Raw genomic sequence first — 24,794 nt, 5'->3', positions numbered from 1 at the left:
TTAATGATACTGAGTTTATTAACATGATCATCATTAAACACAATTTTGTAGTCAGCAGACCATGCATTAAATTTCTCAAACATTTTGATCTTATTTATTTAATTTCAAATGAATATTGTTTTGATAGTTCGTCTATTTCTACTTCCTCAAACAGTTTTGAAAAGTAATTCTTGTTAGGTACTCGATTTGTTCTTGATATAGCCTTATGAAATAATTCTTTATGGAATGGAAACGGTTGCAATGTAAGTGAATAAAATAATTCTAATTTCTTTAATTTGATATAGCCTCTAATAGCGAGATTTCGAGCTAAAGCTTTTGTATCACTGAGGTTCGCTGTATGTGATTATGGCTATTTCCAACAAACTGCATCAGTCCACTTTTATGTAATCTGGAGTAATCTTGAAGGTTTAAGCTCTTAGCTAGAACTTTAAACTCAGTAATACATTTATAAAATTCATATGTAACTTTTTAAAATTTTTCTTATTACCTTCATAGTATTTTTTGGTATAATAACATACACATTCTTTAAATGCAATATGATGCCCATCTTTTCGAAATGTATCAATTTACAATTCCTCAATACCTTTTTTAGTGCTATACTGAGCACAAATTTTGGTGTTTTTCTTTTATTATACATAAAAATATCTAATTTCATATTACATCTTCATCATCAAAATACAAGTCAGTTATATGTTATCTCACACTACTACTATACTCGCAGTCATAACATTTAATAGGTTATGTAAATTGAGAAAAAGAATCTTCAGATATTCTTCATTAATGGGCAATATGTGATAAATAACTTCTTCTTACATCTATCACAAAATATATTTTCTTATTCATATAAGTTATATATATCTAATATTTGAATAATGTAATGTATTCAATATAAATTCAGTTTCATTTAACATGGTAGACATTCTAACACACATATCTTTTTAACTGATTTATCTATCATACATTTATATACAATATTTCAAGCAGTCATAGCTTTGCAATCATCCTTTTCTATCATTCAGGCACATCTATCTGTTAATATAAATTCGAAATCATTATTGTGCTCCAGAAATGTTTTGCACCCCCATTTGGTATTTATGTTATCCACATTTGTAATATGATATGCATCACCTATTTTAGTGTCACGCAGTTTCTACAGTGGTATATTTTTATGGGGCTGAGTCCATGAATTCAAGGCAGCATAAGCATTGCTTATTCCTTTCGTACCTGAAGTAAGAATCTAACTATATTTAAAAAGCAGTTCCAGATTGCCTATGCTGTTTGTGAGAACTCCAAGCAACAGGAAGACTGTCATAATATTCTTGTGCTTCTCTCCAACAGAAGTTTTTCAAAACCTGCAGATTCAGCTATTTGTCATGAGAGATAGGTGTTAGTCTGAAAATGTAAAGTAGAAGGTTTTATAATTTGAAACAATATCATAGTAAACAAATCAACAAGGCTTGGAGATTATCTTGTGGTCTTAGTGGGATAGAAAACTCAGGTAAATCAGACTCTAGTCCATTCAATCCCTGAGCTGGATGAGCCGATTTCAGAGCAGCAGTCTCCCATGCTCCATTATAGTTGTCCTGAATTTTACAAACCTTGGTTGAGTTATGTCTATGATGCGTTCTTTAACTGGATGTATAGGAAAAGGACACTTCTGCTTGTACAAGAACTTCAGGAATGCTGTCCATTGGCGAAAAGTTTCAGATGCAGATTCACCAACATTAAATGGTGAAGGCTTTGACAGAAGTGATATGAACACCTCTGTCAAATCTTTGGGAACTTCTGTATGAACTTTCTTGTATACAAGTTCCATGTTTTTATCACATTCCAAATAAAAATTTCGGCTTGTTGGAAATTTTACTTTTACAGTATCAAATCTCTTCTCTGCTGTAACTAAACTGTGCAAAAATCGAATAAATTTGTAGTTCTTATTTTGGCCAGAACATGAATCACAAAATATGTCCAGTTATTTCATGGCCATGCCAAGGTAATTGTAACAAAATGTATGAATCATTGAGCAAACTTCATCACCACACTTTATGGCAACACATTCAGGGTACAGGAAGAATGTACTCTCTGTATCTGATAATCAGTGCATCCTGTCCACCTGGTTAGCTGGGTGGTAACATGCTTGTCTCCCATGCACTGGGCTCAGGTTCGATTCCCAGCCAGGTTGGAGATTTTCTCTGGTTGTAGGCTGGGTCTTGTGTTGTCCTCATCATTGTTTCATCCTCATCTACGACCGCAAGTCGCCTAATGTGGTGCCGACTGAAATAAGGCTTGCACTTGGCAGCTGAACCCGAATGGGACCTCCTGCCCAACAATACCATATGATAATTTCATTTTTCTTCAGTGCATGTTAAATGCATATACAGATAATTGCTGTTCACAGTGCACAACCTTAGTTGTAATGTTAGGCAGAGGTAGGTTATTTCCAAAATCCCTACGCATGGTCTTAGGACTTTGTCTCTTAGCTTTTTTCTTCCTCTCATAAAATGCTCTCTTACATTATCTGGAATTTCCAATAAAAAGTCATCAAATACTACAAATGAATTGTCTTCACAGTCATCCAATGATACAGTGTCAATGTTGTTACTAATAAATGATGTTAAGAGGCAGCTGTTGATTCTTCAATTTTTATGTTGTTTTATAAGCTCTTGCCCCTTTGATTGCTCTCAGGTTTTGGAGTAAATGTATAAATGGTTTGTTTCTTTCCAGTTCGACCATCCAGGTGCTGAGACATAGTTATCAATCATGAATGTTGTATTACAACGCCCACTTCGTCCAATTTTTGCACAAGGAATTAAGTTAGGTGAAAGCTTGCAGTGCATGTTTTTTACTTTTTCTCTGTAATTCTTATTTTTGGTTTCCAATTTATCTTCATTTAATTACTAATAAATGACTAGATTAAATCAACTAAGTGGTAATTCATCACAGCTCAAGAAAGGATTGACCATACCCATAAGAGATAATTTCAATAGATTAGTATTTTTTGTACTATAGAAAACTTTTTAACTCCAAATGCCACATCAAAATAATAAAATGTACTGTGAAGGAGATACAACAGTAGTTCCTGTTGATCAATCTACTTTGAAAATCTTAGAAAAATTTATTCATACAAAGAAGCCTAATATAAACATTAAAGCAGACAAAAAAGTCGAGTTACTACTGGATGTGATCTTAAGCTGTACATGGACTTTAAAAAAAATTGTTGGAAGTGTCCTAAGATTTAGTAATCAAACTATTGCAGCTAATGAAAAGACTATAACCGATGATATTCCTAAATTATACTGTTTGAATTAGTAAATGCAAATTTTAATATAACTGATGGAATATATGTAAAGCAAATTGATCACTTTCATAGTGAAACTAATATTATTGCTTCATTTAAGCCAAATGCTGTATTCGGTGCTCCTATAATTTATGACCCATAAAATCCATTATTTCACCAATTCATGATAAAATTCAGGATATAGTAATAACGATAACTGATGAAAATGTTTATCTTATCGACTTCAATGATTTTATTGTAACAGTTACTCTAAAGATGAAAGACTGATTTTATTCCCAATAAACAAACAAGATTGAAAGCTTTCGATTTAATTATTTTCCTCTGAAAGAGAAGAGTAAAGATGACTTAAACATTCGTAACAAAAGTACAAAGATTCACATTCATAATGGTGATGGATGAGTGCATCCTAATCATGGTCAGTTGTACATGAGCTTTACGATTATTCAAGCTCATGGAATAGATATCCCAACATATGAATGTAAATCCAATAAAAAGCTAATTGATAACTATGAAGCAAATAGATTTGACTTTATAATCATAATGAAAAAAAGGACTCAGTCTTCAGGCCACGAGTGGCCTACCAGGACCATCCGACCGCCGTGTCATCCTCAGAGGAGGATGCGGATAGGAGGGGCATGGGGTCAGCACACCACTCTCCCGGTCATTATGATGGTATTCTTGACTGAAGCCCCTACTATTCGGTCGAGTAGCTCCTCAATGGGCATCACGAGGCTGAGTGCACCCCGAAAAATGGCAACAGTGCATGGCAGCTGGATGGTCACCCACCCAAGTGCCGGCCACGCCCAACAGCGCTTAACTTCGGCGATCTCACGGGAACTGGTGTATTCACTGCGACAAGGCCGTTGCCATGATCATAATGAAAGTAAATATATGTTCTCTAGAATGAAACATCGATTTATTTCATCATCAGCTTTATTGCTCCCATCTCTTGGTGATAAAACATGCATAGAGTCTCATATAATTAACAATGGAAAAACAAAAAACAAGAATAATGAAGAACTTTATACAGTAGAAAGGACTGGAGGATTTTTCATAGATTATAAAGAGGTGATGTAGGAGGGTGATCTTACTATGTTCTTACTTGGAGAGCAAGTGCTTCTCTTACTGGGTGGGCTTATTACAATGACACAGGAGTTGAAATAAAAGATAATCTTCGAAAAGGTAGTAAGCTTGTAGTATCATTGTTAAATGTGAAAAAATCTATGAATTCGAACAATATGAAATTATGTTCAAAAATCCTAAGATATTAATATCCTTCTATTAATTACAGACTACAGAGGTAGCTGGACAAAGCAGGATGAAAAATTTTCAGCTAGATATCAGAAATTACTATAGCTTAATGGACTTCGATACGCCTTATTTTATGTTTGTTGTATTTCAAAGTAATCATAAGAATGACCATTTGATTGATTCTGGATTGTGCGATCATGTTAATTTATGCACACTGTATTTGAAGAATGAATGGAATGAATTATTTACACAAGAGATATGGAGTTCAGAGCCACCACACAAGTAACTCAAAGCATATAATGTTTTTATAGTTTTAAGCGAGTTACACAACTAAAAGGAGGTGTTGATATAAATCCATATGAGTTCATAGCAAACTATCCTGTCTATGTGATTAACATGACATGTAGAATAAATAAAGCAGTTACACAAAACTAACAATAATCCTATGTGCTCCTTTCAGTGATAACATATCAGCTGATATATTTGCCTGTATAATTATGTATGGAAAGAAAAATCTCACATATCACACACAGCACAGAATACTAAGTCTGGATTTTTAACTCTGAGGCATCCAGAGTAGGTGGTGTAACCTCATCATACATAACTGGTACTGCAAGATCTCTAAGCTGAGATTACATACATTCAATAAATATGTTTTGTTTTTTAACTACACTAGAATGATCCATTACTAATTTTTTTTGCCTGAAACTAGTTTTAGGCTTTGTGTCATCTACTTTTACTGAGTGGTCAATATGTAACAACTCAGACCTCTTTGCCATTAAATAAGTGCACGGTAAAGCTTTACCTTTGTGAATTCGAAAGTAAAATTATATGTACCGACTTGACAGAAAATCCTAGGAAGTTCTGGTCTTACGTTAAATCAGTAAGTGGCTCGAAACAGCATATCCAGACACTCCGGGATGATGATGGCATTGAAACAGAGGATGACACATGTAAAGCTGAAATACGAAACACCTTTTTCCAAAGCTGTTTCACAGAGGAAGACCGCACTGCAGTTCCTTCTATAAATCCTCGCACAAACGAAAAAATGGCTGACGTCGAAATAAGTGTCCAAGGAATAGAAAAGCAACTGGAATCACTCAACAGAGGAAAGTCCACTTGACCTGACGGGATACCAATTCGATTCTACACAGAGTACGCGAAAGAACATGCCCCCCTTCTAACAGCCATGTACCGTAAGTCTCTAGAGGAACAGAAGGTTCCAAATGATTGGAAAAGAGCACAGGTAGTCCCAGTTTTCAAGAAGGGTCGTCGAGCAGATGCGCAAAACTATAAACCTATATCTGTGACGTCGATCTGTTGTAGAATTCTAGAACATGTTTTTTGCTCGCATATCATGTCTTTTTTGGAAACCCAGAATCTACTCTGTAGGAATCAACATGGATTCCGGAAACAGCGATCGTGTGAGACCCAGCTCGCTTTATTTGTTCATGAGACCCAGAAAATATTAGATACAGGCACCCAGGTAGATGCTATCTTCCTTGACATCCGGAAGGCGTTCGCACTGTCGCCTGATAAACAAAGTAAGAGCCTACAGAGTATCAGACCTGCTGTGTGGCTGAATTGAAGAGTTTTCAACAGAACACAGCATGTTGTTATCAATGGAGAGACGTCTACAGACGTTAAGGTAACCTCTAGCGTGCCACAGGGGAGTGTTATGGGACCATTGCTTTTCACAATATATATAAATGACCTAGTAGATAGTGTCGGAAGTTCCATGCGGCTTTTCGCGGATAATGCTGTAGTATACAGAGAAGTTACAGCATAAGAAAATTGTAGCGAAATGCAGGAAGATCTGCAGCGGATAGGCACTTGGTGCAGGGAGTGGGAATTGACCCTTAACATAGATAAATGTAATGTATTGCGAATACATAGAAAGAAGGATCCTTTATTGCATGATTATATGATAGTGGAACAGACACTGGTAGCAGTTACTTCTGTAAAATGTCTGGGAGTATGCATGCGGAACGATTTGAAGTGGAATGATCACATAAAATTAATTGTTGGTGAGGTGGGTGCCAGGCTGAGATTCATTAGGAGAGTCCTTAGAAAATGTAGTCCATCAACAAAAGAGGTGGCTTACAAAACACTCGTTCAACCTATACTTGAGTATTGCTCATCAGTGTGGGATCCGTACCAGATCGGGTTGACAGAGGAGATAGAGAAGATCCAAAGAAGAGTGGCGTGTTTCGTCACAGGGTTACTTGGTAACCGTGATAGCGTTACAGAGATGTTTAGCAAACTCAAGTTTCAAAGACTCTGCAAGAGAGACGCTCTGCATCGCGGTGTAGCTTGCTGTCCAGGTCTCGAGAGGGTGCGTTTCTGGATGAGGTATCGAATATATTGCTTCCCCCTACTTATACCTCCCGAGGAGATCACGAATGTAAAATTAGAGAGATTCGAGCGCGCACGGAGGCTTTCAGACAGTCGTTCTTCCCGCAAACCATACGCGACTGGAACAGAAAAGGGAGGTAATGACAGTGGCACGTAAAGTGCCCTCCGCCACACACCGTTGGGTGGCTTTCGGAGTGTAGATGTAGATGTAGATGTAATACCTGTTCAATGCACTCAACAAATCTTCATTGCAATCTATTTCACTAGGCTTAAACATAAATATATGCATTCCTTCACTAGTCGTTTTATAGAAATTCATTACATAGTTATGAAAATATTTACATCTATAACTTTCGTTGTCTCGTGGGCCTGGCTTATTAGGATAATGATAACAACACCGATTTCTATCATTATACCACTTTCCACAATTCTGACAATATTCAGGTTGATTATATTCAGGTAGATATAGTTACAATCGCTTTTTTAAACAGCATCATTTCACAGATAACATTTTATTTAGGTATTAATTACATACTTTTAAAAAATCGTTTAATCACACTTACTGTTAACAAACTCTTCATCATCAACTCTAAACGTGTTAGGTATATTCGATCTATTAAATCTGATTTAGATTTTTATAATGCCTTTGAAAATGCATCATTGTCGTAATTCACATTGGAATAACATGCAATCTTCATATGCTCAGTCCATTATAGCATCTACCGTAAATATGTATGGTACATTTGACTTACATAATCTCATTCAATATTTTCAAAAATTCAAAAATATTGCAATTTACGTAATTTGATTCTATATTTTCTTGTATTTAAAAATATTACGATTTATACAATATGATTTAATAATTTTCATGCATTTTAAAAATATTACAATTTTTATAATCTGATTCAATTTTTCATTCCTTTTCTCATATTTCTGAAAATAATTCAGTTCACTGTCCTAGTTAACCCAACACACCCATATACTACTCAGCAAATCAGCGGCAGTTTTCAACAAGTGCTGTTGCCACAGTTATTGCCGAGTGCCACAGGGTATGTATATTGACAGTGTGAACATAGAAACGGTCACTGACAGCAGTCCAGACTGAACAGTTATTAGCTTAGTTAGTCACTGTTCACTAAGTTAGGTTAGACCAGTGTTCAGAACATCAGTACTACACTTTCTCATAAAACTAAAGCTAGGTATTCATTGTGTACATTGTTTTAATAAATGATGGATAATTGTTTCTCATGGTGTAACAAACTTTTTTCATTCAACCCTGAAAGCAGACAGTTGCAATATGCAAGCAAGCTACCACAATAGAGCAACAGATTTCAGTGGTAAGGAGTTCACTTCCTGCTACTGTTATGTTGGTATTGTACTTATGTAGCATATTCAACTTAATTTGACAATGAAGATTGTGGAAAAAAAAGATTGACACATTTACATAAACTGGTGATGAGTATTTAAGGGAAGAACCTCTGTCAATTCTACAGACAATTTACGAAGGATTAACCCCAACACAAACTGGTTACACAGAATTGTGAACTGCCAATTGCGCATGCATGTGAAAACATTTTGTGCTACACATAACTTTAGAGTGTAGCAATTAATATAATTATATTCTGGGCCGCTAACATCTTTCTGCTTAAGGAGGGCAAGTAAGGTATTAGTACTGTGTAAGTTCATAGGCTTCCATGGTCAGTGTAAATTTGACAAAAAAAAAAAAAAAAACGTTTTGGGTGTCAGTCTCGTCATTATGAAACACTAAAACGACTAAGGTCTTGACTTTCTCCACTGCCTTTACACCCACCCTTTCAGGATAACTAATTGAACAGTTCTCATGATGGTGTTTCCCTACATACTGTCTTATTTTGGTTGTCAGCTAGCTACCAACAACGCGTTCTAAGATGCCATTCAACAATACGAAGTAAAGATTGCACTTAGAACACATACCGAATACACTAAAAAACCCTGCACAACACCTTCTTCATATTTTAACCTTTAAACACTACTAACACAAACTCTACTAACATGAACCATCTACTCACATGAGACATTTTACTTACATTATATCAATAATGCATTAGACTTTAAAAAACTTTGCATTGGCAGCCATTCACACAGTTTACATTTATACCACCATCTGTATACTGCTTTGCATGTTAGTCCACATCAGTGATTACTGAATTCTGACATGAGCATGCCTACATACCACACACACATACATACACTAATTTATTTGGACTGCAACAGAAGTACAAATTTTAGAATTGCAAATGACGTAATGAAACAAAACTGTCTCACATTTGTAAAACCAATTTCAAAACTAACCATGAGCAAAATCTTACATCTCACAGAAATGAGAAAGAAGCTGCTTAAGTTACTCCCACAAACAATGTCAATCACCCCCTCCCCCCCCCCCCCCCCACCCTATACAGTTATTTTCTACACACATCTTTTCCACGGCTCAATACAAACATTTGCTGATAATCTATAACATCGAGAAATAATTTCTCAATTTAAATATTAAACTCCTTTGGCTGACACCATAAACATCACTAAATTGGACGAAACCTAAAAAAAAATTTCGATAAAAATACAGCCTATTTAGAATTTAATGGTTCCCATGTGAGCCTTTTAAATTAACGAAAGCTATACCAAAACGGATATTACTGTCCTGCATTACATAAAATGCCCAAAGCGCACTCAAAATAGGTGACTCGTAATCTTTGCCTGAAGCAGTTAACCGACAGAAAGCTACACAGAAAGAAATACTATCAAGGCACATACAATACTTCTGGCTTCAGAACAGTAAAATACATTAATCATCCCTCGGACTCTGTTACACCCAAACTGATGCTAAAACTTTCAGGTACTGTAAATAACAAATTTCGAGTTCCTACTTCCTCCAGCGACACTCACCGAATCGTTGATTTTAATATAAATTACTTCCCACCACACTTGGTATTATCCAACAGAACAATAAACAAACACAAAGGGCGGATCATTAGTTATGGAGCACAAGTTAATACAATATCTCCAAGCACAAACTCTTACAACACACACTGAACAGATAAAATGAGTTGCATTACCTTCCTTCGGAAGCTGCATAAAGTCTCCAGATGGTCCTGAAGGAGTGTCTTCCTCGTCACCTGCGACAACATTTTTAATGATGTTAAATAAACGTAAACAAGGTCTCAACAAACTGCATTAGTACTACCGATCTGTCTCCCAAGCGCATTTCTTATAGACACATTCCCAAACAGTTATTTTTGCCTATATACGTCAGTCAGCACTAGGGTTATTCAACTTACTCGAAACTTGTCCATCCTTAATGTGTTCGTACCATTCTATCCACGATTTCTCTAGAAAAGCACCAAACGGACTTTCCTCGGTAGCCATTTCCACAGCAGTAGTTGCTTACTGTGGCGTCAGTGTTTAAGGTTTGTTCCTTTAATTTTCAAAGTCAATACAACGACTGGCAAGCATGACATTATTTACCATCTTACATTTCACACTTATTAATAACAATCAGGAGATAGTGTCAAATGTGAACCTGATTATTTATTCATAGCTAAAAGGAACTTCCAACGCAGAACAACAAATTTCATCTGTTCTCCAGTCACGGAGTACATGTGATGAAAATATCGTTGCCTTCTTGATATAAAGAAAGTACAGAAAGCATGGTCACAGGTGCTCAGAAATTAGCAAATTATGCATGGGCGTATATCGTACCTCCATGAAATTATGGAAATATTTTTACAGTTTCGTCTGTGCCATTCAATGAAGAAAGTCACAGACATTTACTGACGGGAGTAGTACTTTTTTGCGTGCCAGCGCTTTAAAGCTTATTCACATCAAGTATGACGATCTACCACATAACATACATGTCCAGTAAGAAAGTCCCGTTTTTGAAAAAAAACCATAAAAACGTCTTTTCAAACATAAATTTATTTTTACAAGGAAGAGCACTTCTTATACTATTTTTCTACGTAGTTACCAACATAGTTCAGACATTTTTCATAGCGGGTAACCAACTTTTCTATGCCCTCTTCACGGAAAGATGTTGTCAGTAAAGACAGCCACTGCTGAACACCTTTTTTTTGCATCGGTTTGTGCTTGTTAAGTTCCTGCCTAGAGGTGAAACCGTCAACACGGTACGATACTGTGAATCACTGAGAAAATGTAGGCGCGCAATTCAAGACAAAAGGAGCGCAATGCTCAGTCAAGGCATTGCATGGCTTCGTGATAACGCACGTTCCCATTCTTTTGGTGTCACTCAAAACCTTATTCCACAGTTCGGTTAGGAGCACTTCGCTCGCCCGCCGTACAGCCCCCGATATCGCACCTTCGGTTATCACTTGTTCTTCAACTGGAAGCGTGATTTTGGAGGAAAGTACTTTGACAGCGATGACGACTCAAAAAATGGTGTTCAGCAGTAGCTATCTTCACTGGCGGCATTTCTCTGTGAAAAGGGAATAGAAACATTGGTTTTCCGCTATGATAAATGTCTGAACAATGTGAACAATTATGTAGAAAACCAGTTTTTATGAGATTTTATCAAAACGGTACTTATTTGCCGGACATGCCTCTATTACAGTGTACACGATAAACAGGGCATATTTGGATCTAACTAACAGTCTCATTAAAAATTCCAAAATTATTTTTTCCCATTCTTTCCAAGTGAAAGCAAAAGAATATCTCAGACTGTGTCGATTTATTCCTCCCATCCTCACCTTTAAACAGAGGTTGCGCTGGTGCTTCAGATGAAGTTTGGAACCGCCATCCTTTTAAATACAAGGCCAGTCTGTCTTAAACAGTGTTACCTTACTAGGTTTATCTGTAGACTAGAATACCGTTTTGCGAAGCAGTTATTTGATAATGTAAAAGACTAGTGCTACGCTATTCTTTCATTTCTCACCACTGCACACACTACACACATATTAAACTGTATACACATATTATTTCATGTTGCAACACTAAGCACACTATCAGGTGACATCAGGGCGTCGAACGAACAAGTATTTCAGTTTAAGCGACGAAATAACAACACAAAGGGAGCAATATTATTTCCCATCTTCTCGGCAAAGAAAGAAAAGAACAATGACTAGACACAAGATTCACAGCATCTGTTACACGTAAGAACATGAGTACGTTTAGAAACAAACATACCCCAAGTTGCCCTGTCCAGAAAAAAGGCTGCCAAATATTGGAGTGTACGGAGAATTACTCTTCCGCTTCGTTTTCTTCCCTAAAGGGACAGCGTAGGCTCTTTGAGAGCTTGTGGCTCTTTGTGGTCTATTTTCTTTTTTTATTTTAAAATATAATGTAGGCTAAAATTACGTATGTAGTGTTATCAGTGGTTACTTTCTTTTGTCTAATTGAGACATGGCAGAAAACAATTTCTTTTTTGGACATGCAAAGCTCCGTCGTTCTGGCGTCGGCTGAGTCAATCAGGACCTAGCGACCGCAGTGTCATTCCCAGCCGGTGACGTCATTTGGCTGCGGTACGAAGCCCTCGAAAAGATAGGCTGTGGCGCATACGTCACAGCACGTGACACTGCAGGTCTCACGAGAGCCAACAGTTGTCTCCGGAAGGGAGCGAGTAACTGTTTCAGACGAGTGTAATAATTCTTGACTGCGCGTTTAAATGCATGCAAGCTCTCGATAGCAGACGACAAAGTTAATACCTTTAGTGGGTACCTTTTTACAAATCGATTTCTCGTGGGCCGAGCGTTCGCTAAGTGTGACGGACAAGCTGACAAGTGTGACGTCACAAGTTCGTTGCAGGCCTCGTATATCTCGCAGGCGCCGCCTGTGGTGTGGGGGGGTGTTCGGTCAGCACACCGCTCTCCCGCCGTTGTCGGCACTGCAGCCTTGGAGCTGCTACGTCTCACTCAAGTAGCTCCTCAATTGGCACCACGATGCTGATTGGACCTCGTTCCAGTCCACTGGCAGTACAGGGAACTGAATCCGACTCCTCAGCACTGCAGTCCGCCATTGATAGCTGACGATGCAAAACTTAATAATTGCTTTATGTGATATATAATTACATCTACATCTACATGGATACTCTGCAAATCACATTGAAGTGCCTGGCAGAGTGTTCCTCGAACCGCCTTCACAATTCTCTATTATTCCAATCTCGTATAGGTCGCGGAAACAATAAACTCCTATATCTTTCCGTACGAGCTCTGATTTCACTTATCGTGGTGATCGTTCCTCCCTATGTAGGTCGCTGTCAACAAAATATTTTCGCATTCGGAGGAGAAAGTTGGTGATTGGAATTTCATGAGAAGATTCTGTAGCAATGAAAAGCGCCTTTCTTTTAATGATTTCCAGCCCAAATCCTGTATCATTTCTGTGACACTCTCTCCCATATTTCGCGATAATACAAAACGTGCTGCCTTTCTTAGAACTTTTTCGATGTACTCCGCCAGTCCTTGGTTCAAATGGTTCAAATGGCTCTGAGCACTATGGGACTTAACACCTATGGTCATCAATTTCAGCCATCACGAGGCAGAGAAAATCCCTGACCCCGCCGGGAATCGAACCCGGGAACCCGGGCGTGGGAAGCGAGAACGCTGCCCCACGACCCGCCAGTCCTATCTAGTTCAAATGGCTCTGAGCACTATGGGACTTAACATCTGAGGTCATCAGTCCCCTAGAACTTAGAACTACTTAAACCTAACCAACCTAAGAGCAGCACACACATCCATGCCCGAGGCAGGATTCGAACCTGCGGCCGTAGCGGTTGCGCGGATCCAGACTGATGCGCCTAGAACCGCTCGGCCACACAGGCCGGCTATCTGGTAAGGATCTCACACCGCGCATCAGTTTTCTAAGAGAGTACGGACAAGCGTAGTGTAGGCAGTCTCCTTAGTAGGTCTGTTACAATTTTCTAAGTGTCCTGCCAATAAAACGCAGCCTTTGATTAGCCTTCCCCACAACATTTTCTATGTGTTCCTTCCAGTTTAAGTTGTTTTTAATTGTAATACCTAGGTATTTAGTTGAATTTACGGCTTTTAGATTAGACTGATTTATCGTGTAACCGAAGTTTCACGAGTTCTTTTTAGCACTCGTGTGGATGACCTCATACTTTTCGTTATTTAGGGTCAACTGCCACTTTTCGCACCATTCCGATATTTCTTCTAAATCGTTTTGCAGTTTGTTTTGATCTTATGGTGACTTTATTAGTCGATAAACGAGAGCGTCATCTGCAAACAACCGAAGGCGGCTGCTCAGATTGTCTCCCAAATCGTTTATTTAGATAAGGAACAGCAAAGGTACTGTAACACTACCTTGGGGAAAGCCAGAAATCACTTCTGTTTTACTCGATGACTTTCCGTTAATTACTACGAACTGTGACCTCTCTGACAGGAAATCACAAATCCAGTCACATAACTGAGACGATATTCCATAAGCATGCAATTTCACTACGAGCCCCTTGTGTGGTACAGTGTCAAAAGCCTTCTGGAAATCCAGAAATACGGAATCGATGTGAAATCCCTTGTCAATAGCATTCAGCACTCCATGTGAATAAAGAGCTACTTGTGTTTCACAAGACTGATGTTTTCTAAACCCATGTTGACTGTGTGTCAAAAGACCGTTTTCTTCGAGGTAATTCATTACGTTCGAACACAATATATGTTCTAAAATCCTGCTGCATATCGACGTTAACGATATGGGCCTGTTATTTAGTGGATTACTCCTACTACCTTTCTTGAATATTGGTGTGACCTGTGCAACTTTCCAATCTTTGGGTACGGATCTTTCGTCGAGCGAACGGTTGTATATGATTGTTAAGTATGGAGTTAATGCATCAGCATACTCAGAAAGGAACCTAATTGGTATACAGTCTGGACCAGAAGACTTGCTTTTATTAAGTGATTTAAGTTGCTTCGCTACTCCGAGGATATTTACATCTACATTACTCATGTTGGCAGCTGTTCTCGATTCGAATTCTGGAACATTTACTTCGTCTTCTTTTGTGAAGGCATTTCGGAAGGCTGTGTTTAGTAACTCTGCTTTGGCAGCACTGTCTTCGATAGTATCTCCATTGATATCGCGCAGAGAAGGCATTGATCGTTTCTTGCCGCTAACATACTTCACACACGACCAGAATCTCTTTGGATTTTCTGCCAGGTTTCGACACAAAGTTTCGTGGTGGAAACTGTTGTAGGCATCTCGCATTGAAATCCGCGCTAAATTTCGAGCTTCTGTAAAAGGTCGCCAATCTTGGGGATTTTGCGTCTGTTTAAATTTGTCATGTTTGTTTCGTTGTTTCTGCAACAGTGTTCCAACCCGTTTTGTTTACCAAGGAGGATCAGCTCCGTCGTTTGTTAATTTATTTGGTATAAATCTCTCAATTGCTGCCGATACTATTTCTTTGAATTTAAGCCACATCTGGTCTACACTTATATTATTAATTTGGAATGAGTGGAGATTGTCTCTCAGGAAGGCGTCAAGTGAATATTTATCTGTTTTTTGAATAGGCATATTTTTAGCTTATTTGAATAGGTATATTTATCGCTTATTATGCTTACATCTACATCTACATACACACTCCGCAAGCCACTATATGGTTCGTGGCTGTGGGTACCCAATACCACTGCCAATCATTTCCTTTTCTGTTCCACTCGCAAATAGAGCAATAGAGCAAAAGACAAAAACTAACACGGTTTGGGCAAGAACGTTTCCATGGATGCAGTCCCGTCACGACAATAAGCACATATAAAATATACGTAAGATCGGTGATGGAGTATGCATCTGCCGCCTAGGGAGCTACGAGCGGCCTAACTAATGAACAACTGTATCCCTCGCCTTTCGTGGCGTATCCCTGCTGACACTGAGGTGATCCCACTGCACACGGGAGTTTCGACTCTTCGTGTTACATACGGATGACGCATTCTAAGGAACAGACTAGAAATGAGTGATATTCTTGCACCTAGACGCACAACAAAATTTCGATATAAGTGCAACTACCCATTGATTACCACAGCGCATAACACCCCATACCACAGAAAAACTGCTCTCTCTGACGCAATACGCACTACAACCCACACACAAAGGTCGTCGCTATGAAAATTGTGATAATAAGTAGCACAGACTGACAACACACATAAGAACATTTGTGATACCAATGAAAAACTACGTTAAATTTATCAAATACTACACTAAATTTAAAAAAAAGTAAACCAAATTTAAAGACCCAACGTGGTTCAATTCGAAAAATACTGAAGAAGCAAACACAGGCTGCTGCACACTTGGTTCAAAAGAGAACGTGCGAATGACGTCAGGCATAATTTAATTGAAAGGCGTCTGTAAAAAGATCGCTGTGCGAAGCTTACAACTTCCACAGCCATACCTTAACAATGCACTGTCAGTTATTTATCAACATCTTCAACCAGTTACGTGAAATTTGTAGTGTAACATCTAGACAAAGTAACAAAGGGAAACAAGTGGCGACAGAAGAGGAGGAAATTAACGTTCTTGCTGTTGCAGCTGATCCGCACGTTAGCTCCCGCGCAATTGCACGAGGAACTGTCGTGACCCAGGGAAGTGTCCTAGCGCGAGAAAACACTGGCTCTAGGTAAAAATGCTAAGTGGGTCTAAAGCTTCTATCCACTCACTTGTTTATCAGTCTGACGTGGCAGCTGAATACAGCAAAAGTATAGCCAAAGTTTTAAATTTCGCATTTAAGATATCGTTCACGCAGGGCACTCGAACAAACATACCGTTGTTTAATCATTGCACAGACTCCTGTTTGGAGGAATAGTAATAAGCATCGCTGGTGTAGAGATACAACTGAATGAGTTGAAAGCAAATAAGTTGCCAGGTCCTGATGGAATTCCATTCCGGTTTCACAAAGAGTACCCTACAGGTCTGTGCGACGCCGCAAAGCAAAGCTGGCCGGATGTCAGTCTTCACGTAGGGTTGCAAAACGTCGGCGACCTTGTCAGACTCGCCTTGTGTACTGCCATGTCTCCCTGTACCCTGTGCACAACCTGCGAATAACAGACGGACAGACACGGGCATCTAGAGCAAACAGACAGTCCTTGCAATTGGCATTGCATTAAGAAATCTCATTACACGTTTTGGGTTGAATCCAATGTCCACAAATGATAACTGTCGCCTGTGAACTTCAGCAGAAAGCACTGGGACACCGGTATTCACTTTCTTCTGAGGGATCACCCGACACTGTCACGCGTAACACAGCCAACAGATGATGAACGATTTAATTGTTGCATACACTGAAAGTGAAGATCTGAAGCCATGCAGTAAGGCTACAGGTACTGCCTTTATCAAAGTACACTACCGGCCATTAAAATTCCTACACCATGAAGATGACGTGCTACAGACGCGAAATTTAACCGACAGGAAGAAGATGCTGTGATATGCAAATGATTAGCTTTTCAGAGCATTCACACAAGGTTGGCGCCGCTCGCGACACCTACAACGTGTTGACATGAGGGAAGTTACCAACCGATTTCTCATACACAAACAGCAGCTGACCGGCGTTGCCTGGTGAAACCTTGTTGTGATGCCTCGTGTAAGGAGGAGAAATGCGTACCATCCCGTTTCCGACTTTGATAAAGGTCGGATTGTAGTCTATCGCGATTGCTGTTTATCGTATCGCTGACATTGCTGCTCGCGTTAGTCGAGATCCAATGACTGTTAGCAGAATATGGAATCGGTGTGTTCAGGAGGGTAATAGGGAATGCCGCGCTGGATCCCAACGGCCTCGTATCACTAGCAGTCGAGATGACAGGCATCTTATCCGCATGGCTGTAAAGGGTCGTGCAGCCACGTCTCGATCCCTGAGTCAACAGATGGGGACGTTTGCAAGACAACAACCATCTGAACGAACAGTTCGACGACGTTTGCAGCAGCATGGACTATCAGCTCGGAAACCGTGGCTGCGGTTACCCTTGACGCTGCATCACAGACAGGAGCGCGATGGTGTACTCAGCGACGAATCTGGGTGCACGAATGGTAAAACGTCATTTTTTCGGACGAATCCAGGTTCCGTTTACAGCATCATTATGGTCGCATCCGTGTTTGGCGACATCGCGGTGAACGCACATTGGAAGCGTGTATTCGTCATCGCCATCCTGGCATATCACCAGGCGTGATGGTATGGGGTGCCATTGGTTACATTTCTCGGTCACCTCTTTTTCGCACTGACTGCAACAGTGGACGTTACATTTCAGATGTGTTACGACCCGTGGCTCTACCCTTCATTCGATCCCTGCGATACCCTACATTTCAGCAGGATAATGCACGACCACATGTTCCAGGTCCTGTACGGGCCTTTCTGGATACATAAAATGTTGGACTGCTGCCCTGGCCAGCACATTCTTCAAATCTCTCACCAATTGAAAACGTCTGGTCAATGGTGGCCGAGCAACTGGCTCGTCACTACTCTTGATGAACTGTGGTATCGTGTTGAAGCTGCATGGGCAGCTGTACCTGTACACGCCATCCAAGCTCTGTTTGACTCAATGTCCAGGAGTATCAAGGCCGTTATCACGGCCAGAGGTGGTTGTTCTGGGTACTGGTTTCTCAGGATCTTTGCACCCAAACTGCGTGAAAATATAATCACATGTCAGTTCTAGTATAATATATTTGTCCAATGAATACCTGTTTGTCATCTGCATTTCTTCTTGGTGTAGCAATTTTAATGGCCAGTAGTGTAGATGGAACACAACGGACGTTGATAAAAGTACTCCACTAATTGCACCGGTGAAAAAGAATCACAACACAAAGAAGGAGCTGTGCGACATACACGAATGTTGGTAGGCGAGTTTTTATATCTGAAAGATGATATTTATTCATATTTCAAGCCAGCTGCGCAAGAGTGGTTCGAATGGTTCGAATGGCTCTGAGGACTATGGGACTTAACATCTATGGTCATCAGTCCCCTAGAACTTAGAACTACTTAAACCTAACTAACCTAAGGACATCACACAACACCCAGCCATCACGAGGCAGAGAAAATCCCTGACCCCGCCGGGAATCGAACCCGGGAACCCGGGCGTAGGAAGCGAGAACGCTACCGCACGACCACGAGATGCGGGCTGCGCAAGAGTGGCTCCAGTAGCGCCCCTATGAGGATGCAAATCAGGTTTGCTTTAAATACAGGTTGCAACGGTCGTGAGAGTTGCTTACCTTTGAGATTTGACGTGGTGAGCTGATGTTGGTCAAGAATGTCTTTAAAGCTACAAAGACGCCATTATCACCAGCTCACTCAGTTTGAAAGAGATCGTGTAGTAGGACTACGAGAACCTAGATGTTCCTTCTGCGATACTGCAGAAAGACTTGGCAGGAATATAGCCACTGTACATGTTTGCGGCAGCCGTGGCCGCTATAATGTACGGCCGTAAGACGATTGGGCCCCGAAACGGTACTTGACACTACCGAGCTACAGAGATGAACGACCATCGTTGTCGGCGGACGGCTCTGGCCCACATCGTACTACATCTACAACAGCAATCTGGACAGCAGTTGGCACCACAGTGACACAGCGCACCGTCACAAACTGGTTACTTCAAGGACAATTCCGAGCCAGACGTCCTGTAGCGTGCATTCCACCGACACCAAAACAACCGCCATTTGCGACTTCAGTGGTATCAAGCGAGAGCTCATCTGAGGGCAGGGTGGAGTTCTGTTGTGTTTTCTTTTGAAAGCTGGTTCTGCCTCGGTGCCAGTGATAATCGTGTGTTTGTTAGGAGGTCAGTTGAGGGCCTGTACGCAACTGTCTGTGTGCTAGACATTTGGGTCCTACACCTGGAGTTATGGTCTGGGGTGTGATTTCGTACGACAGCAGGAGCACCCCGTCTGCAGAGCTGTACGTAAATCTGGTGATTCGACCTGCTGTGCTGCCATTCATGAACAGCATTTTCAGGGGATGTTTTCCAACAGGATAACACTCGCCCACATGCCGCCGTTGTAACGCAACATGCTCTACAGAGTATCGACATTTTGTGTTGGCCCACTCGATCACCAGATCTGTCTCCAATCGAGTACATATGGGACATCAACAAACGACAACTCCAGCGTCATCCACAAACAGCATTAATCGTCGCTGTATTGACCGACCAAGTGCAATAGGCGTGGAACTCCAGCCAACAAACTGACATCTGGCACTTGTACAAAACAATTCATGCACGTTTGCGTGCTTGCATGTAACATTCTGGCTGTTACACCGGTTATTAATGTAGTAGCATTTCACATTTGCAATGGTTTCTATCGCACTTCCATTAACCTGTGGTCTTGCAATGTTAATCACTCAAATATGTTGCCTAGACAAATGTATTCCCTAAATTTGATTACTCTACATTAATTATTTTTTGGTTTTGTCATTTTTTTCACTCAGTGTATTTTGAACAGTGTAGTATGTTAATTTATCGCTGTCTTTTTGAGTGTATGGTCGGTCGTTATGAACTTTTTAGTGTAAGATGGGACTTTGTGAGGATGTAAACATTATTATGACAAGACGACAGTTAGGTCGTGGCATTTTTTGTGACATTATGTGACACAAGAAGATCGCTTCATTTGTTTCATTCCGGTGGAAGGTGGGAGAAACTTGACAGTCTTGTGTATCTTGAAGATCACGCGGATATCTCCTGCAGGTATTGTGTAATATATCATTGAAACACTTAAGCGATGTAGCTGCTCGAGAAAGCACGGACAGGAACCCTAGTTTTTGTCATCTTGATTTTTAGGGGTGCTGTTCTACGTGGATCGGACAGTTTCAATACCGACAACCCAGGTGCATGGCGTGACACAGCTGCGGAGGATAACACAGTGAGAGTTTCAAGACAGACACGTAGCTTCAGCAATGAGCGGCCCATCAACCCAATTAAACGGCGTACGGCGCAGCAGCTTACAAGGGGAGGCCACGACGTTCGGATCACAGATTTACTTCAAGCTTTCCACACTTTCAATTGTCCATTATGACAGCATAATGTGCATGCAGTAAGGTGTAGTACTTAAGCGATTTCGAGGTAATCGGAAGAGATGCGTTGCGTTGCAAGGTCATGTGGGCCCCGCTGGCGCTAGTCTAACTCAATTCTCTTTCATTTATATTTTTTTCAACGCTAGCCACATTATTTCGTACATGATGAAAAGATACGTATATTTACATGAAATTTTATTGAATTTCCAATGTTACATTGCTGTTTACTAATTTTTATTATTACAACAAATATTATGCGACTTTTATTTCTATAGGCAAGTAAAAAACTTTATCACGTGGCTTCAAACCTGTTCGTATTTGTTGTGCAACGAACGAGAAATTGCTTCTCGTGAAGATGCTACTAAAGTACATTCAACAGGACATTCGCCAATTTTCGGCACTGATATTTACAAAAATATTGCGTTACGCATGATTTGCATCCAAATTGCCGGAAGAAAGAGAAATTTTTCATAATGTCAGCGAGCTTCGTTTTTCCTTAGAAACTGTGAAGATTCCTTGTTTACGCGGGAAAACTGAATTCTTTCGATGTAGCAGATGCCATTTTAATTTATGTTTTCCGCGTCTGTATGAAAAATATCATTCTGTAGCATGTAATGTCGAAAGCACACCTGACGATTAATCGTAACTTATCCTCATACCCTGGCATATTGTAACTCATTGTATTATTGAATAAAGTTATTTACACCTCTGCTGGCCGGGGTGGCCGAGCGGTTCTAGGCGCTACAGTCTGGATCCGAGCGACCGTTACGGTCGCAGGTTCGAATCCTGCCTCGGGCATGGATGTGTGTGATGTCAATGGTTCAAAGGTGTGGGAAATCTTATGGGACTTAACTGCTAAGGTCATCAGCTCCTAAGCTTACACACTAATTAACCTAAATTATCCTAAGGACTAACACACACACCCATGCCCGAGGGAGGACTCGAACCTCCGCCGGGATCAGAAGCACAGTCGATGACTGCAGCGCCTGAGACCGCTCGGCTAATCCCGCGCGGCCAGTGTGATGTCCTTCGCTTAGTTGGGTTTAAGTAGCTCTAACTTCTAGGGGACTGATGACCTCAGAAGTTAGGTTCCGTAGTGCTCGGAGCCATTTGAACCATATTTACAACTTTATTTATCGGTGTTTGACATGGGCTTTCCAAGCCTATCACTGGTTCTTGAAACCTGTGTCTGCGGATCGAAACGTCCAAGTTCAAACCAATTCTCGGTACCCTACTCGATTGCAAGTACAAGAGATTTCAGAAATCACGACAAATGGTTCAAATGGTTCTGAGCACTGTGGGACTTAACTTCTGAGGTCATCAGTCCCCTAGAACTTAGAACTACTTAAACCCAACTAACCTAAGGACATCACACATATCCATGCCCGAGGTAGGATTCGAACCTGCGACTGTAGCGGTCGCCCGGTTCCAGACTGTAGCGCCTAGAGCCGCTCGGCCACCAGTGCCGGCGAAATCACGACAGGGATACATTTTTATGCACTTGGTTGTTTACTTATCGATGATTATAAATACGACATTTGTTGCGATAACAAAAATTAGCAAAGAGCCAAATAACATCGGAAATGCCATAAAATTTCATGCAAATACACGTGTCTTTCATCATATTATCTTTAGAATCTAATATGTATGAAATAACGTGACTAGTGTTGGAAAAATATAAATTAAAAAAAAAACATCAAAGGGACTCGATGCAGAGATCCACTGATTACGGAGTTTGAACGATAACGCCGGCCGAAGTGGCCGTGCGGTTCTAGGCGCTGCAGTCTGGAACCGCGAGACCGCTACGGTCGCAGGTTCGAATCCTGCCTCGGGCATGGATGTGTGTGATGTCCTTAGGTTAGTTAGGTTTAAGTAGTTCTAAGTTCTAGGGGACTAATGAACTCAGAAGTTGAGTCCCATAGTGCTCAGAGCCATTTGAACCATTTGAACGATAACCATTGGCGCGTAAAACTTCTCCTCTGATTTTCTCGAAATCGACTAAGTAGTTCGCCTTACTGCCTATACAGTCATACCCAAAAGTATCCGAACGATCTGAATTGCATTTCGCCTGATTCGCATGCAACCAGCATAACGCAGCTGTCTAGCATGTCCTCTAATCGCTCCTTGGTACAGTCGTTTGACTATTGAAAATGGTTCCAACGTGTCACCACTAGAAAACACTGCTCTGTATTGCAGTAAATCATGATGTAAAGTAATACCACGATGTTACAAATATCAGGGAACACCTTATCACAGATAAGACTGTCCTTATGGCTTGTAAGCTCACATTTATTACAATAAATGACATACCTGAAATGTTACCACTCTCATTATTACGTCAGATAGGTAATGCAAGTAGTAAGTTCGTCGTATCCATGATTTCCTCTTTAAAGTAACATACAGTACTTATTATTTAACACAAAATGATATTAAAAATTTAAGTTATCCACGAGCAGCTAGTTGAGAATATGTATGAACTTCAAATGACACGACGAATCGTCTCGTTCTGCTTATGGATTCAAACCCAGGTCAGGCAGACTAAGCAAAGATTTCGTGACTGACGCAAACTAACAGTCATTCCTGATTAGGCATACAGAGAGTGATATACGTCGATTTTAGACAGTATCAGTTAGCAAATATCAATTTTAAATTGCATAACACAAACATTTTTAGCGGACGCGAATTCCTCCCCAGCATCTCTTGTCCCTGTTAACGAACTACGGGAGATGTTAAAAATTGCTTTTTCACAAGTAACTTACTTGAAATGCCGTGAGGTAAAGCTTTGTGTTGGGCAGGGATTCGAACCCAGACCCTAATCGGATTGATATCGAAGCACAACCAACTGTGACATATCGGATTTTCTCGGCAGTAGCTAGACGTTTTAACTGAAATGACGAGAAGAAAGATTATTTTGTTCCTTCCCAGGACTTCAACCCGGCACCTATCGCTGTTATATTCTAGAGAAAACGAACGTTAAATATGGGTTTGTAGCACCAGCGGCGAATTGTGAGCATGTTTGAACTAGAAATAATATGACGAAGAGTTCAGTGCTGACTGGGAATAGAGCCCCACACATCGTTGTTGACTACACACAAAGAGACGTCAGCTACCGAATTTTTCTCCACCAGCAGTTCGGAATACCATCTTGAACTTACAGTGATCACGCAAACAGTTCTGTGTCCCACTGGGAGTCAAAAACGTCAGATATCGTTAGTGTTGACAATGAATGAAAAAACATTAAAAATCAAAATTATTATCCACCAGCAGATAGGTGTTCTCATGCTAGAGCTTGATAATGCATAATGAAATCTTTACTGCCGGGCCAGGATTCGAACCCAATCACACGTAATATGTGGAGATGTAGAGGAATCAGCAGTTTTGAACAAACAACAAATTGTAGCCGAGCTGTATTGCCACGAAGGGATCAAATTCGGCGTTAAGGGCGGTCTGAGTTGCAATCTCAGTTCTGAACCAATTTTATCGACATACAGAAACTCAGATAAAAGATGGAATAAATGTCCAGTGACTCTACATAGCGTTTGTTTCGTCACTAGAAATAAATAACTAGTATAAGAAAGGTTACTGGTGATAGAGTTTCTACATGTCGCCACTCCCGACTTTATTGTGGTTCAACCTAACGTCTACTTGGCAGAGAAGGAATATCATCTTTAATGTGAATTTCAGACCACACTGCCATTATATCTTCTTCACTTGGTGTAGTCAGAAGAGAATGGAATCTTTCTCTCCCTATATAAAATCATTGACAGAAGTGGGAATCGAACCCAGACCATAGGTATAAGAACCAACCATCAGTCCAACAGACCACCAAACCCTCTTCTCTGTGACTCATTTGTCTATCGTAACGCCGTTGGATGAGAATTCTGACACACAGGCTCCCTGTAGTAAATTGCAGCATGTTCAGTAAATTCATTT

General features: G+C 40.3%; 1 protein-coding gene across 1 annotated transcript in view; it reads right to left on the bottom strand.

Annotated features, from left to right (window-relative positions):
* Window positions 1–10,246, bottom strand: part of LOC126469710 (mucin-5AC-like) — a 193,775-nt gene extending 183,529 nt beyond the window's left edge. The window contains exon 1 of the mRNA XM_050096896.1: window positions 10,216–10,246. The gene's annotated coding sequence lies outside the window, so the exon portion shown is untranslated. The remainder of the gene's footprint in view (window positions 1–10,215) is intronic.
* Window positions 10,247–24,794: the final 14,548 nt, after the last annotated feature.

This window comes from Schistocerca serialis, chromosome 3 (assembly GCF_023864345.2).
Source record: "Schistocerca serialis cubense isolate TAMUIC-IGC-003099 chromosome 3, iqSchSeri2.2, whole genome shotgun sequence".
Classification (NCBI taxonomy): Eukaryota; Metazoa; Arthropoda; class Insecta; order Orthoptera; family Acrididae; genus Schistocerca; species Schistocerca serialis.
This window is presented reverse-complemented; position numbering and strand designations above follow the sequence as displayed.